Source organism: Plectropomus leopardus, chromosome 11 (assembly GCF_026936395.1).
Source record: "Plectropomus leopardus strain MGB_pleo_1.0 chromosome 11, ASM2693639v1, whole genome shotgun sequence".
Classification (NCBI taxonomy): Eukaryota; Metazoa; Chordata; class Actinopteri; order Perciformes; family Serranidae; genus Plectropomus; species Plectropomus leopardus.
This window is the reverse complement of record NC_142186.1, coordinates 30,698,791-30,712,415: the sequence shown is the minus strand read 5'-3', so window position 1 is coordinate 30,712,415 and position 13,625 is coordinate 30,698,791. Positions and strand designations below refer to the sequence as shown.

The 13,625-nt window shown below is 38.5% G+C and overlaps 1 protein-coding gene across 2 annotated transcripts in view; it reads left to right on the top strand.

Moving 5' to 3' along the window:
* il21r.1 (interleukin 21 receptor, tandem duplicate 1) overlaps window positions 1-13,625 on the top strand; it is a 64,772-nt gene that overhangs the window by 22,610 nt on the left and 28,537 nt on the right. The window contains exons 2-5 of one of the 2 annotated variants that reach the window (XM_088084608.1): window positions 1,214-1,381; window positions 1,652-1,685; window positions 2,603-2,657; window positions 12,258-12,417. The gene's annotated coding sequence lies outside the window, so the exon portion shown is untranslated. Of the gene's footprint in view, window positions 1-1,213; window positions 1,382-1,628; window positions 1,686-2,602; window positions 2,658-12,257; window positions 12,418-13,625 lie in introns of both variants that reach the window. The other variant, XM_088084607.1, reaches the window with a different exon arrangement.

Sequence of the window (13,625 nt, the reverse complement as noted above, 5' to 3'; positions counted from 1 at the left end):
CAAATCGACCAGATTTAATAGTCCTGCGTCAATATCGAGCCATAATAAGGCTGGTTACTATCATCACATTTATGAACTGTTTTTAAAATCTAGGGATACGCACGATTAGTCAAATACTGGATTAAACGTTTCTACCCTCGCTAGCCAGATCCAGAAATACTAGTCGGTTAAACTTTTTATTAAAATCAAGGTTTCCACGGTCATGGAAAACTTGGAAAAGTCATAGAATTAGTAAAAAAAAATCATTAAAAGTTTGAAAAAGTCGTAGAATTTGATTGTGTTTAATGAAATTGCAACCATAATCTTTCATGGATAACTTTCCAGTTAATGTAACATAACCAGAAATGTATTTCTTGTGACTGACGGCGTAACTCCGAAATGTGTCCATGTGCGATGACGTTATGTTTACATCACATACGTTTCCTAATTTTCTCTGCCAGCTGCTAGTGTTTCAAAAACAACAAACAAGTGGAGCAAGGAAAAAAAAAGATTACGGGTCCTTGAAAAGTCATGGAAAAGCTTTAAAATGTTGCCTATGAAAATGCGTGGGAACCCTGTAAAATTATCATTTTATAATAATCAGGCACGTTCCCTAAGTATTTATTTTACCAAAAAATATAATTTTCAATAAATACTATTTTGTATCTTTTATTTAGTGAGTTTTTGCCATGTTTTCATGTTCATAATGTATGGTGCAAAGTGCCACACATTTCAGCTGCAGTTAAAATACAGTTTGGTCACTCAAATGGCTCCTATACACTATATTTATTCAGACAATGTTTAACCTTATAGATACCTTTTTGCAAAATTTTTGACTGCCCCTTGTGTCTTTCTTTACTTCAGAGTAGTTGACTCTTCTTAAACATCCCGTCCCTTCACAGCCTGTTGCAGGAACAGTTTGTTGAATCTGGTGTGTTTAGCTATCGAGGGTGTTTTTCCTCTGATGTGCCCTTTTGCAGCACATGAGGCAAACAGCATGTCACTGAAAGGTTCTGATTTGTTAGCTTGAATTAACTCAACGTTAATCCTTTTTTTTTTCAGGTCATTTATCCACATCATATAAATGAACCTGAAAGCTTTTGTTTTGGTTTTATGATTGGAATTTTGATGAGGACATACAGTCCATTTCTGCTTGACTAGCGTGTGCCGTGAGCCTGATGACCGTTATGGCTGCAAAAATTTAATCAGAAACCCCCTTTGTCTCTCATTACAGAAAAACGATGACCTATTTCAGCAGCTGACCTCAAACAAAGTGGTGCCGAGAGCGTTGGGACTCGATATGAGAGCCTTATTTGTGGGCAGCGCCGCGCAAAGTGGCCGACCTGACCTGGCTGACGAGATTAAAACCAAATGCAAGCGAAGCAAATCACATTGAAATGCTGTGAGACACTGAAGTTCACTGGGTTGCATGCCGTCTGACACAATGATTCTATTCAATTACACTTTGCAATACTTTATTAGTCATAATGGTAGCAGAATCAAAGACTGACTTTATTAAGTACTGCTTTTCATGTTTGCACTCATCCATTTAACAAATATTAAGTTATTCTGATAATGTTCATACAGTCTGTCTGGCAATGTGCTGTATAACTAATTGCTCTATGACCAGCTTTATTGTTTCTAAACAGCTGTTTCCTGTCTGGGATTACAGTTCAGCCAAAAGCTAAAGACAGAACAGAATGAAGGTAAGGCGTTATTAAAGATTGATTCCAAAAACACCTAAAATAAATGGTTGAATCACTTTAATTGACCAGATGTTGTAGCCTGTATATCAGAGAAATGAACTCATTTTTAATGTATTGCTTATAGAGATTAACTATTCATTTCCTGATGTTCAGAGTTCACGTGGTCATGAAAAACCTAAAAAAAATTGGAAATTCCAGGACTGGAAAAGTTTTGAAAACTAAAGATACCCTGAAAATCTTGGAAAAGTCATGGAATTTTATTTCACAAACCTGTATGACCACAAATAATGTGCTCCAGAATAGTCATGATTTTGATAATGCAATGATAATTTCTGTTGTTACAGTTTTTGGCTGTGATAAATGCTGGAATTTTTGTTGATTTTTAAAGAAAACATGCCTTCAGGTTGAAAGGTGTGTTGTTGTATTTAAATGCTAAAAATTAAAAAAAAAAAAAAAGCCATTTTTTTTTCTATTAAATTCACCAAAACTTTAAAAATACAATTAAAAAATGCCCAGTTTTTTTAAAAGAAAAAATGCCTTCCAAACCCTGCCTCTAAAGCAAACTGAAGTCCCTCCTCAATGCTTAAAACGTAACTTGATACACCTCTGCCCTTTAGCACTCCCCCCATAAATAACAGTCCATAAGTTTTATTATAATATACAGCTCTAATCCTGCCCTGACTTCTTATTTAAAAAATGATCTATATTTTAAAAAGCTATGATATTGTAATGAAAAAGATGGTAATTTCAGAGAATATGAATATGATTGTGAAAGAGTCATTGAATAGTCACAAAAAAGGTCTTGGAAACGTATTGGTGAAGATGTGTATGAAGTCTGGATGTTTTACGAGTCATCTTACTTTTTTTGTTTTTGTTTTTTTTACCTCCACCATGTTGCTCTTGGATGAATTTTTCAGCTAGAGGAAGAGGAAACTCCCCAGTGGAAGAACAACTCAATAAGCAACTGCTCCAGTAAGTACTAAAGTTGTGGCTTTACCAAATCACAGCTGATGTCACAGCGGGCTTTGCCATGATATACAGTACTGCTTGTTCGCTTGTTGTGCCCCCCCTCCCATGCCTGTCTGCTCTGATGTGGCCCAGCTTGTTAAGCCAGCCCATTGGCTTTGATCCAAGAGGGATAATGCCAGATTGAAGGGGTTAGAGGCAGGGTAAGAGTTTACCACATGATACAGCCAGGACGTGACACAGGACAAAACAAACCAGTCACACATTATTGGCTTAGTTAGGCTGAGACGCCTTGACTCTCAATATGTTGCACTGTCTGACGAATTGGTAAGAATATGAAGAGATAATACACGCCACAAGAGGCCTCTGGATAACTTGTTTACAAACCAAATCTACCTGCGGATACAAATACAGTAACCTTAACTTGAACCTGACTCTGAAACGTACGACCCACTTAGAATATGTCTGCCAAACAACATATATACACACCACTTAATGTTTGTTAATGTAAAAAATAACAATAATTGTGAATGTTCGGCTGATAAAATATTTTTTATTTGTTTTTAGGGTTTTATGGCAAACATTTTTTGGAATTCCAGCATTTGTAATTTGCTTGTTTACAAAATTACCATTTAAGATAAGATTTCACTTTATCGTCAGCAAAAAATCTGAAATCTTGCTGCCATGCCAGAAAAAAAACTGATCAGTATCAGGTAATTACGTGAGGTGTCATGTTTTAACAAGATATTTTCACGTTATTACATCGTGCAAACTTATCCTGTTATAGCAAAACAAATGTTTTCTTGTTACAATCAGCTGGAGGTATGGAGCATTTCAATGCAGCAGTAACATGGCTATTGCAATATGTTTCTTCATGGATCCATCAAATCTTGTAAATGAGCCATTTTCCTCAATTTATTCTTCCCTGCACACTATTTCCTCATTTAAACATGAGCTTCTCATTAAAACAATAAGTTAGCACATTTAACATAAAACATTTCATGTTATATCTTGATAAATATGTGTCCAGTGTTATAAAAAGCTTTTTGTTATAACATGGTGAGTCTGTATGATGTAATAACGTGAAAATATCTTTTTGTAACATGAGAATAACTTGTTAAAATGTGAAAAACATCTTGTTAGCAACATTTTACATTATTACCTGAAACTGATCAGGTTTTTGTGTGTGTGGTTTTTTTTCTGGTGTGGCAGCAAGACGCCTTCTTAATCTCAAAACGTTTCTCACGTAAACATTTAACCAAACAACAAAACCATACTGGAAACATTGCAAATCACATTACAAAAACTGGATGCAGTGCAACAAATTAATTAGTCCTATTACATTCAGAGTTCAACTGAGGAACACTTAGGCTTAACCTTAAACAAAGTGTAAATGGAGTCGGACATAACGTTACCAGCCAGTAGAGTTGGGGGAAAGTCTATACAGCGTAGTATTACAATGTTTTTGTATTGCAATATTGTATTAATACACAGATGCCAGGTATCATTTTTTTATTATATAAATTATTAACATTAAAAATACAAATTAAACTTTTGACAGCCTGCTATAATAATGCAGTCAATAAGTTATTCAGTCCACTAGATACATTTTTGCTGCATTAAAAATGATTTAAGTGAGATGAACAGAGTGTGATAAAACAGATGTTGACAAAATTTTCTTTGGGGACAAAATTTAAGTTTTACATGGACCTCTTTTCGGGGCTCTTACTACCTCCTTGGCTCCAAGGTGAGACCACTCCGTCCCCCTCTCTGCGATCAGACGTTTTATACAGAACAGCATAACAGTGTGATATTCCTGCCTTGATCAGGCAGTGTGTTTGCGTCCATTGTGAATTAGAAAATGGTAAGGGGGCCACCTGGCACCGTACTGCGGGACAGATTTGGCTCACGGGCCACAAGTTGAGTATCACTGGTGTAGTATCAACTGAAAACTTCACTACAAATGTATTTGGGATGTTAGTTAAGCAGGGAAACCAGAGAATTAATGGCTCATGCTGAATAAAAATGATGGACAAGTTAGTTTAGGCTGGAGGTTAATAGGTTGTGGGTAGATTAAAAAAGACACTTTAATTTTAATTCATTCGTTATATGTTTGAGGATGAACTTTTCAAACAGCACACTCATACAGAAACATTAGAGTATCCATAGGGACGTACAGGAAGTTATTAGACTCTATGCAGAGGCAGATTTTTGCATAGTCGGACCAAACTCTGGGCTCAGCAATGGCACCTGGCGATGGCGATGAAACCATCTTATCAGAACACGAGCTCTGCTGCCTTTGCTCTTTGGCTCCCGCCGCGATATCGTATTGCTGAGTCTCACTTTGCATGAGAAATCGAAGTGCAATCCCGTTTTTTATGGCCGCTGCCCGCGACCTTTGTCAACCCAGCGAATTAACCTAGAGGCGTATCAGCCACGCTGGCCCTTTTCTCCCAGAGCCTGTCCTATTAACTGAGTGAGGAGCACCGTGCGGGTCACACTTAAGTAACCTTATCTTGTAATTGGGTTCAAGGTTAAGTGACCCTGGAGCACGGAGGTCCGGGGGTTAAGGTCACAATGTCAGGCAGAAGGGGGAGCTTTTAATCACTGATGGGGCTGGAAATCAAGGCCCGGGCTTCTGCTATCTGGCTGGGCCGGACCCGCCCACCCCCCCATCACCTCCAACCTCACCCTCATCCCACATGAAGCTGTCCACGTAGGCTCTAACAAGGTGGGGTTTAGGGGGTCCGATGGAGCAGTTGCCAGGCAACCCATATTCAAGCCAAGGTCTTGCAAGCTTTTAACCTTAGCACAAATCGATATAGACGGCAATTGGGCTAATATTCATCGAGCAGATGGGAAAATTAGGCGCAAGTCTGCCTGCTGGAGATAGAGGAGAGACATGCTGTTGGCCTAACGGTCATCGCATCACTCAGACTCCACTAATTGAATGTATGCACAGCGGGGGAAAAGCTTTGAGTAGTGGAGAAAGGATGACGGGAAAAGAGGTGTGACAAGCTTTTTAATGAAGCAACATCTCGTCAGTCTGCGGCGCTTTCTTCGTCTTCTGCAATATCCTTATTTTCATCATGCACATCACTTTCTCTCCCATGACTTCCCTTGTGCTTTTCTCATCTCCCTCTTTTCTGCCTTCATAGCCTCATCTCATATATCATCTCTCTCTTTGCTTGTGTATTCCCTTCCTTCCTTTGCAGAACCTCATCTTTCTTTTGTGAGAAATTATATGGTTCTCTGTATCCATTACATCTTATAAGCCTTTTCCACTGAACAGTGGACACAACTGTTTCAGTTTTACGGTATCATGATATTACACAATTTGTATTGTATGTATTAGAATCAATTGCAATCAACTTTATATCATTTCAAACTTGAAACCATGTTTTCCATGAAGCAGCCCTACAGCATTCACGCCTGGGTCAAATCACTCTGCAGTAGTCACAGATACGTATTGGTACCTGCTCCGATCGGCAGTAATGGAAACACAACACCCAGATGAACACAGTAATTTTTAAAGTCAGAAGAAGTAATAGATAAATAAAGAAAAGTAACCACCGTGAAGTTATCACAGGCCTCCATCCATTCTATAAACACAAAGAAATACACATCTACTGTGTAGCTGTGTACACAGCTCTGCTCTACTGGCAAACAAGACTGTGAAAAAGTGCTCAAAAATAAAGTAATAATAATAATAATAATAATAACTTAAAATATGTCATTATTATAATTATAAATATAGTTTTTTTCCTAACTGTTTTCCCCCTAGACATTTTTCCTTAGCTTTTGAAAAACTCATTTTCTAAATCTACTAATTTCTTGCAATTTGTGGAACATTTCATACCAAGTTGCTCATTGTCATGCTTCCAAGTTTTTCAAAGAAATCACAACAATTTGCACAGGGTTCAAAGGTTTATATACCTTTTAAAGGCATCTGTAAGCAACAGAAGAAAAGTCATGTCACTCCATCTTTCAAAGGGTCAAAAAATGCAAGTACACATGCTAATTTTGGTGGAAAGGGGGTATTATGTAGTGTAAAACAAAAATATGCTGATTGAAAACAGCTTAAGGTGCTCAATAATGTAAAATCCTTTAGGAGTACTAGTGGTAAACTTTGCCAATTTGCTCAGAGAATAAAAACGTGACCCACAGTTTCACATTTCTTAGCTTCTTCTTGAGTCAAAACATCCAACATCTCATAAAAAGAGCAATCTTTTAATTTTTCACAACTGCTCTACCTCCCCCCTCCCTCCCCGTCTTTTAGAGAGGGAGATGGATGACCACTGGTGGAGGGGTTCAGGCAGCATGACCCATAGACCTATCCATTGCCAAGGGCGAGGAAATAGCCCAGATTAAAGAGCTTGTAAATAATGGCCCATAAACATCTGCCTGTTAGCTCGGCCAATCCATCTCAGTCTCCCATCTGGTGCTCTCTTTCTCTCGTGCTCTCCCGCTTTTGATTTCCTCATCGTGAACGGTCCACAGGGCAAATGCATCATCAGACCAAAGTCAGTCATATTCCAACACAAACAAACACTGAGATTGACCCTCAGGTCGTGTACAGTTCAAGTCCCCACCAGTCACTGCACCCATGACTCAACCCAAAGACAACAAAGGAAAGCATTAGTTTTGTTTTCTTTCCTTGGGCTTCCTTCCATTTATTAGAGCCTCGTCGTACAATGCTTTGTTAGATTAGCATAAGGTAAAAGTGAGTGCATGTATGCATTTATGTACAACTGCAGGCATTAATTCCCCTAATTATTTTAGCATGATTGCAGTTGTTTTACAATCCGCCCTCCTCTTTCCCAGAGTCAGACCTTCACCGGGGTCCTGTTAGCAGGGCCTCATCAGAGCTCCTCCCTAATTAGTGATTAGGAGTCGTTAACGTCGAGCTCCCAACATCTGCTCCGAGGACTGGCCACTTGCACTCTCTCAGATCTCTTGTGAATAGACCCCGGGCACCGGTGTTAACCACCTCAACCGTGCCCCGGCTGCAGGTGGCAAATTAGACCAAACAAAGAACTCAGGCTGAGCCCTCGCCAACGAGCCTCATGTACGATAAATGCTTCATCTTTTATGTCACATCAGAGCTTCAGCTTCACTGATTATGGCGCTAGCGGAAAAGTTAAAGGTAAAGGTCCAATGTGTAATATTTATAGTGATATATTGGCAGAAATTGGATTTAATGTAATGAGTATGTTTTCTTTAGTGTACAATCACCTGAAAATAAGAATAGTTGTGTTTTGGTTACTTTAGAATTAGCTGTTTATATCTACATAGAAAGTGGGTCTTTGTCTGCAGAGATAGCCATGCTGCACTGTCATGTTTCTACAGCAGCCAAGAACGAATAAACCAAACATGGGCACTAAAGCAACATTCACGTTTTTTCACAGTAGTCAGCAGGCCCTGCGTAACAAGAGTGTTGGAAAATTGCTAATTGTATAAAAATATGAAGGTCTGTTTGTTTTGGAGAAAAAGAGACCTCTGAGGATAATTCGGCTCACGCTAAAAGTCTTTTTAATGTCTGGGTCTTAAGGTATCAGAGGAAAAAGGTGAGCATACATCAGCTGGTGCTGGGTTAACAGCTCGTCTTCTACATGCCAAACAGAATTGAAGAAAAATTTATTTGTAATGTGAAAACAATATTCAGCGTTTTTATCGGTTTAAATTACCTAGTCTGTTTTTTTTTTTTTGGAGAAGAAGATACCTTTGTGGATAATTTGTCTCCCAGTTAAAACCACCTGAATGTTTGGATCTTAAATTATCAGAGGAGAAAGGTGAGCAAACATTAACAGGTGCTGGGCTAGCGTTCCATCTCCAACATACAAAACAGTGTCTGAGAAACACAGATTTTTAATGTAGAACTTAGAGTTTTTACTGGTTTAAATCACCTGGTCCGTTTTTTGGAGAGGAGGAGACTTTTGACGATATTTCGGCTGCGACTTAAAACCTCCAGAACAAAGAACACTGAACACTTGAAGATGTTTTAGCTGGTTGCAATCTGCAGTCCTCACCACTAGATGTCACTAAATCCCCTAAATATTACACACTGGACCTTTAAGGCATCACAAAGTCTATATGTGATTCCTGAGTGAAACGGGAAAGTTAATTTGTTAATAATATTTCTCTCTGGAACAAAAGTGGTTAACCAACTGACATTTTTACCTTCTAGTGTGGCAAAAAATGTTGCTTAACAGAACAGTGCGTGCACATGTTTTTATTATTTCAAGATCTTTACCCATCTTTATCAAGTAAAATACAATACTGTAGATCGATGGAAAGCATATGTGATGAAATTTACAAACAAACAGGCACATAAAATCCACTGTATCTATGCTGTTTTCATGTGTAAGCTCATACCTTATGCAGTTATGTGCTTACCTTTGCAAAGCAGCTCCTTGGTGTTGGAAGGGAGTGGTGTGGCAGTAATTGTTATCTGCAGTGCATGCAAAATTGAAAATGAGTGAAATGCAAGCTTGGAGAATCACCAAATCATATATTGATCCCATTGAACTTCCTAATTGTTAAAGTAGTGATCTTGTTCTTTTTGCATTGTCTCAGCAGTAAGTGACCACGAACATGAGACTTGGTGTTACATATTATGTAGATTAAGCATTTACTTGTTAGTAAATCTTTGGGAAAAATGATATCTGATGGAGTGAATGAAGACCTAAACTGTCCGCATGTTAAAACAATGCTAGGGGCTGTGTTAATGGTGGTGTGTTGCTTCTAGTTAGAGTAGCAGATCTGTGAATAAAGGTTTCTCAGAGGCCAAAACATGAAAAGCAGTTTATGATACCATTAAAAAGAACCTTTCAACTCTCTCGCCTACCTGGTAGAGCGGGCACCCCATGTTGCAGACTGTGTCCTTGCCACAGCGGCCACGTCTGACTCCAACCTGCGGCCCTTTACTGAATGTCATCTCGTCTCTCTCCCACTTTCATGCAAAGGCAAAAAATAATTAAAAACAAAAAATAACATGCTGGCAGTTATTTTATGTTGACATTCACAAGTTAATCAGTAGACCTATGGAGTCCTTCTTAGAAAGTACTCCAGCATGAATGTGCACGTATTTCATTAGGTGCCTTGCTGTATGACGTTGCGTTGCGGCAAAAGTTGAGCCACAGCCCACAGAGCTAAAGGAAGTCTGATTGTGGCCTGGTGCCTCATTTCCACTGCATGCTTTGACTTGACTCACCCACTTTTTTGTTGCCATGTACTTTTCTCTTTTTTGTTTTCCACTGCAGATAATACCCCCTCAGTAGGGCTAGGTATCGTTTATATAATTCCGAGAAACAGTAACATTACCAGTTTCATTTAAGTGATACCAATTCCAATTGAGTACTTCGTTTGATAACTTTTTTCCCAGTTCATTCATTACTTTCAATATGAAAGTGTGCATTCAGTTAACTATCTTAATTACCTTTATTAGCTTTGATTGCATCTCTCCCTGCTGAGCTGTGAACAAAAAAATTGCTGAGGATATACATATACATATATATATATATATACATATATATATATATATATATATATATATATATATATATATATATATATATATATATATATATATACTTGCTTGGCTACTTTAAATGGCGAGGTTGTGCAGAAATTCGACAGAATTGATACTAACATCAACAAAAGCACCAGGTACAATCCAATCGAATTACTTCCATGAAACGCAAAAAACAAAAAACAGTTTACACATAAAAAGTGTATCTATAGTAGAAAATCATGAGACCTGAGACATGTCAACACAAAAACGGCGACACATTTCGTTCGGGACTGGACTGAAATGAAAAAAATTTAGTTCCAAACAAAGTTTCACAATCACTCTTTTGCAAAGTAGTCTGCTCAAAGATGGCAGTCACTCATCATTCCACTCACTGACACTCAATGTCACAACAGACAGCACACACTAGCCTCAACAAGACTTATAAGTTTGAATGAGAGGCAGGTAAGTAGATTTTCCAGGCAGGTGAGCTGCAACTAAAGCTTCATGATCTCACATCACTGAGAGGGACACTGGCCTTCACTTCCTAAATGAGCCCTCTAACCTCATGTTGTCAGAATGACTGATATACCATCTTAGCGCTGGATCTCACTCAAGGTAAGGTGTCCAATGATGGCACCTTATGTGTCTTGCTTTTATGCATCTCAAAATAACACCACATCCTTCTCTAGATTGTTTAACTTAAAAAAAAAAAAATAGTAATGACGTTTTTCGTTCCGAAACCTTTTTCCCTCAAAATCACCATTTTCCTGCTTTCCTTTCTTTTAAGTCACACATCAGCTTCAATTTATGAGCTGCCATTTTTGACCTTGTGAGTGACCCCACACCTTAAACACATTCCAATGGAGCCAACACGTTTATTTGGCAGATAAATCATTGCTTACCAAATGCTGGTGGTGTGCAAGGTCAAAGTTGTGGAGGGGGATAAAAATGAAATCACAGAGACGGGTGGGTCAAGCCGAGTGCCAACATGAATGTCCTGTTAGCTGAGGCTTATATGCAATCTCAATAGAGATTTGAGACACCCAGTGTTTGCATGCATTTATCGAAATGAGGTGCATATGGAGCAGGTCACCGTCAGTGTCCTCTTATGTGATTGAGCTTTATACAACAAAGTAGTACCATTTCTATCATCATTTGTTCATGAGCAGGAGAATATCTTGACTCAACAGATGTTCAGTTGAATAATCCTCTCTGGCAGAGTTTGACCAGTTCTGTCTTCTTCAATTCTGTCACGCAATAATTTTAGCAACGGTTGAATACCATATGTTTTGACCTCCGCACTCTTCGGTCTGTACTCTCTAAAGCTAAAACTGGCTGTAACTCCTCATATTAGCAGCTATAATGAAACTTGCGCTAAATAGATACTGTCCTAATAAATGAGCTCGACAGTATGGTATTGGAAGATAACAATCAAGAGACACAAACATCCATTTAGTGTTTTTACCCATTTATCCTGTCCAGGGTTGCCAGGGGCTGGAGTTTATCCCAACATACACTGACAAAGAAATGCAGCCTTATCGCTGCACAAGAACAAAGATATCGGACAATCTTGTGTATTTTGATAAAATTCCTGTTTTTGACAACATCTGTGCATAAAAGCTATGATTTGGCTAGGGTTACGGAAAGATTGTGGTTGTTACAAAAAAATATGGTTAAAATATGGTTAGGGTTCCTCTCTTGGACTGCGGCCTCGCTGTGGTGGAGAGGCTTGTGTACTCCAGTTTTTAGCTCGCACAAGACAGCTGATCCATGGGTCCACGACTGATTAAATGCTACCATTTCCTGTTTAAAATTAAATACCCTTGTTTCAAAATAGAGATGTTTCATACACAGTCCAGCCATAAAGACTACAAGGTTTGACCTATTTTTGTTTTTTATGTTTAATGAATTGAGAAAGTATTTTAAAAGTCTTTCTTCTGTTTTAATAGGAATTCAATTTTTTTTTACCAATTATGAAATACTCAAGAATAATTGATATACATTAAGCCAACATTTGACATACATTTACAATTGACTGTTAATTTTTGGCACCTTTGCTCAAACTCTAATAAAAACTTAAATTGTAATTGCAGTTATGTGATTGAACGTGAACTTCAGTCTTTGGGGAAATCAGATGTGCCACCAGCCCATCCTCCACCCCGACCTCCACGCCCTACGGTCTGAGTCACCACATAGAGGACACACTATGTCTTTCTTCAGCACTGGGCGCTGGCGTTGGACATAAATTGTGAGGTGCGTAATTGTCCAATATGGACATAATTCCTAGTATACTGAGCTAAGGGAAGGGTACACCTTGAACCGGTCTGTAGTCTGTCACAGGGCTGACGCATTAAGACAGACAGGAAGACAGACATTTTTTACAGACTCATTACTCGAGATAACTTCCATGTTTTTAGACTGTTGGAGGAAAGTGGAGCAGACATGGAGAAAACACAAACTCCAGTTGACAGACAGAATATATGTGTCCTTCTGAAGTATATAAACTCTATGATGATCTGAGTCTTGTTGGCGCTTGGTGTTTAAGACACTGACCATGTAACTAATGTCCCTGCTTTGAGTCTGACCAGGGACTGTTGGTGCATGTTATACCACCTCTTCCTCTTGCTTGCATCAGATGTGCATGCGTGTCTGACAACCTTTTTCTCTGATAATATTTTGGAAGGACGTCATCACCTTGTCATGACTGGTTGCATTGTAATTCTGCAATTTGCAGTTTTTGTCTTCATGCCCATCAGTGTGGCTAAGAAAACTTATTCCAACAAGTCCACAAACCCAAACAACCACATGGGTCATATGTTTTTCCTAAATTTGTGCACCTACTGTTGGAAAATAACTTTGTGAAAACAGTCACAGTGGCAACAAACTGCCTGGTTTGGTTAAGGCAAAAAACTTTTTTGGTTGATTTATAAAAAAGGATCATGGCTTGACTTTAATCACCACTTTACTAAAGTAACGTAACATAACACTTATCGCATACATAACAGACATTATGCATGTAACGTACATCACAGGACATTTGTCAGCATACTACATTAGGTTGTTAAAATAGCTCACTGTTGTTTTTTGTTTTCACTCCAGACGTCAACACCAGTCTCCTGGATGAATGTCCACGATTTATTTAACCCGTGCACCTGCTCTCCCTCCCATCCTAACTGACTTTGTCACTCATTACGCTTCAACTGATTTCCTTTTTTCCTGCAGTAATCATTGCTATAGCCACTGGAGGTCACCGACAAGCAAAAATCACAAATAGAGTTCGTAATTTCTGCTTACAAAAATTTCTTATGTGGTCATATTTTTGAGGACAGTTTTGCTTATTCAAATACTGCTACAAATAAATGATTATCTTCAAAACCAGGACAAAAAATATAAAAGAACACCAGAACTACAAATACTGTAAAACACCCTCCAGCATTTACACCTGTGATATCTGGTATATC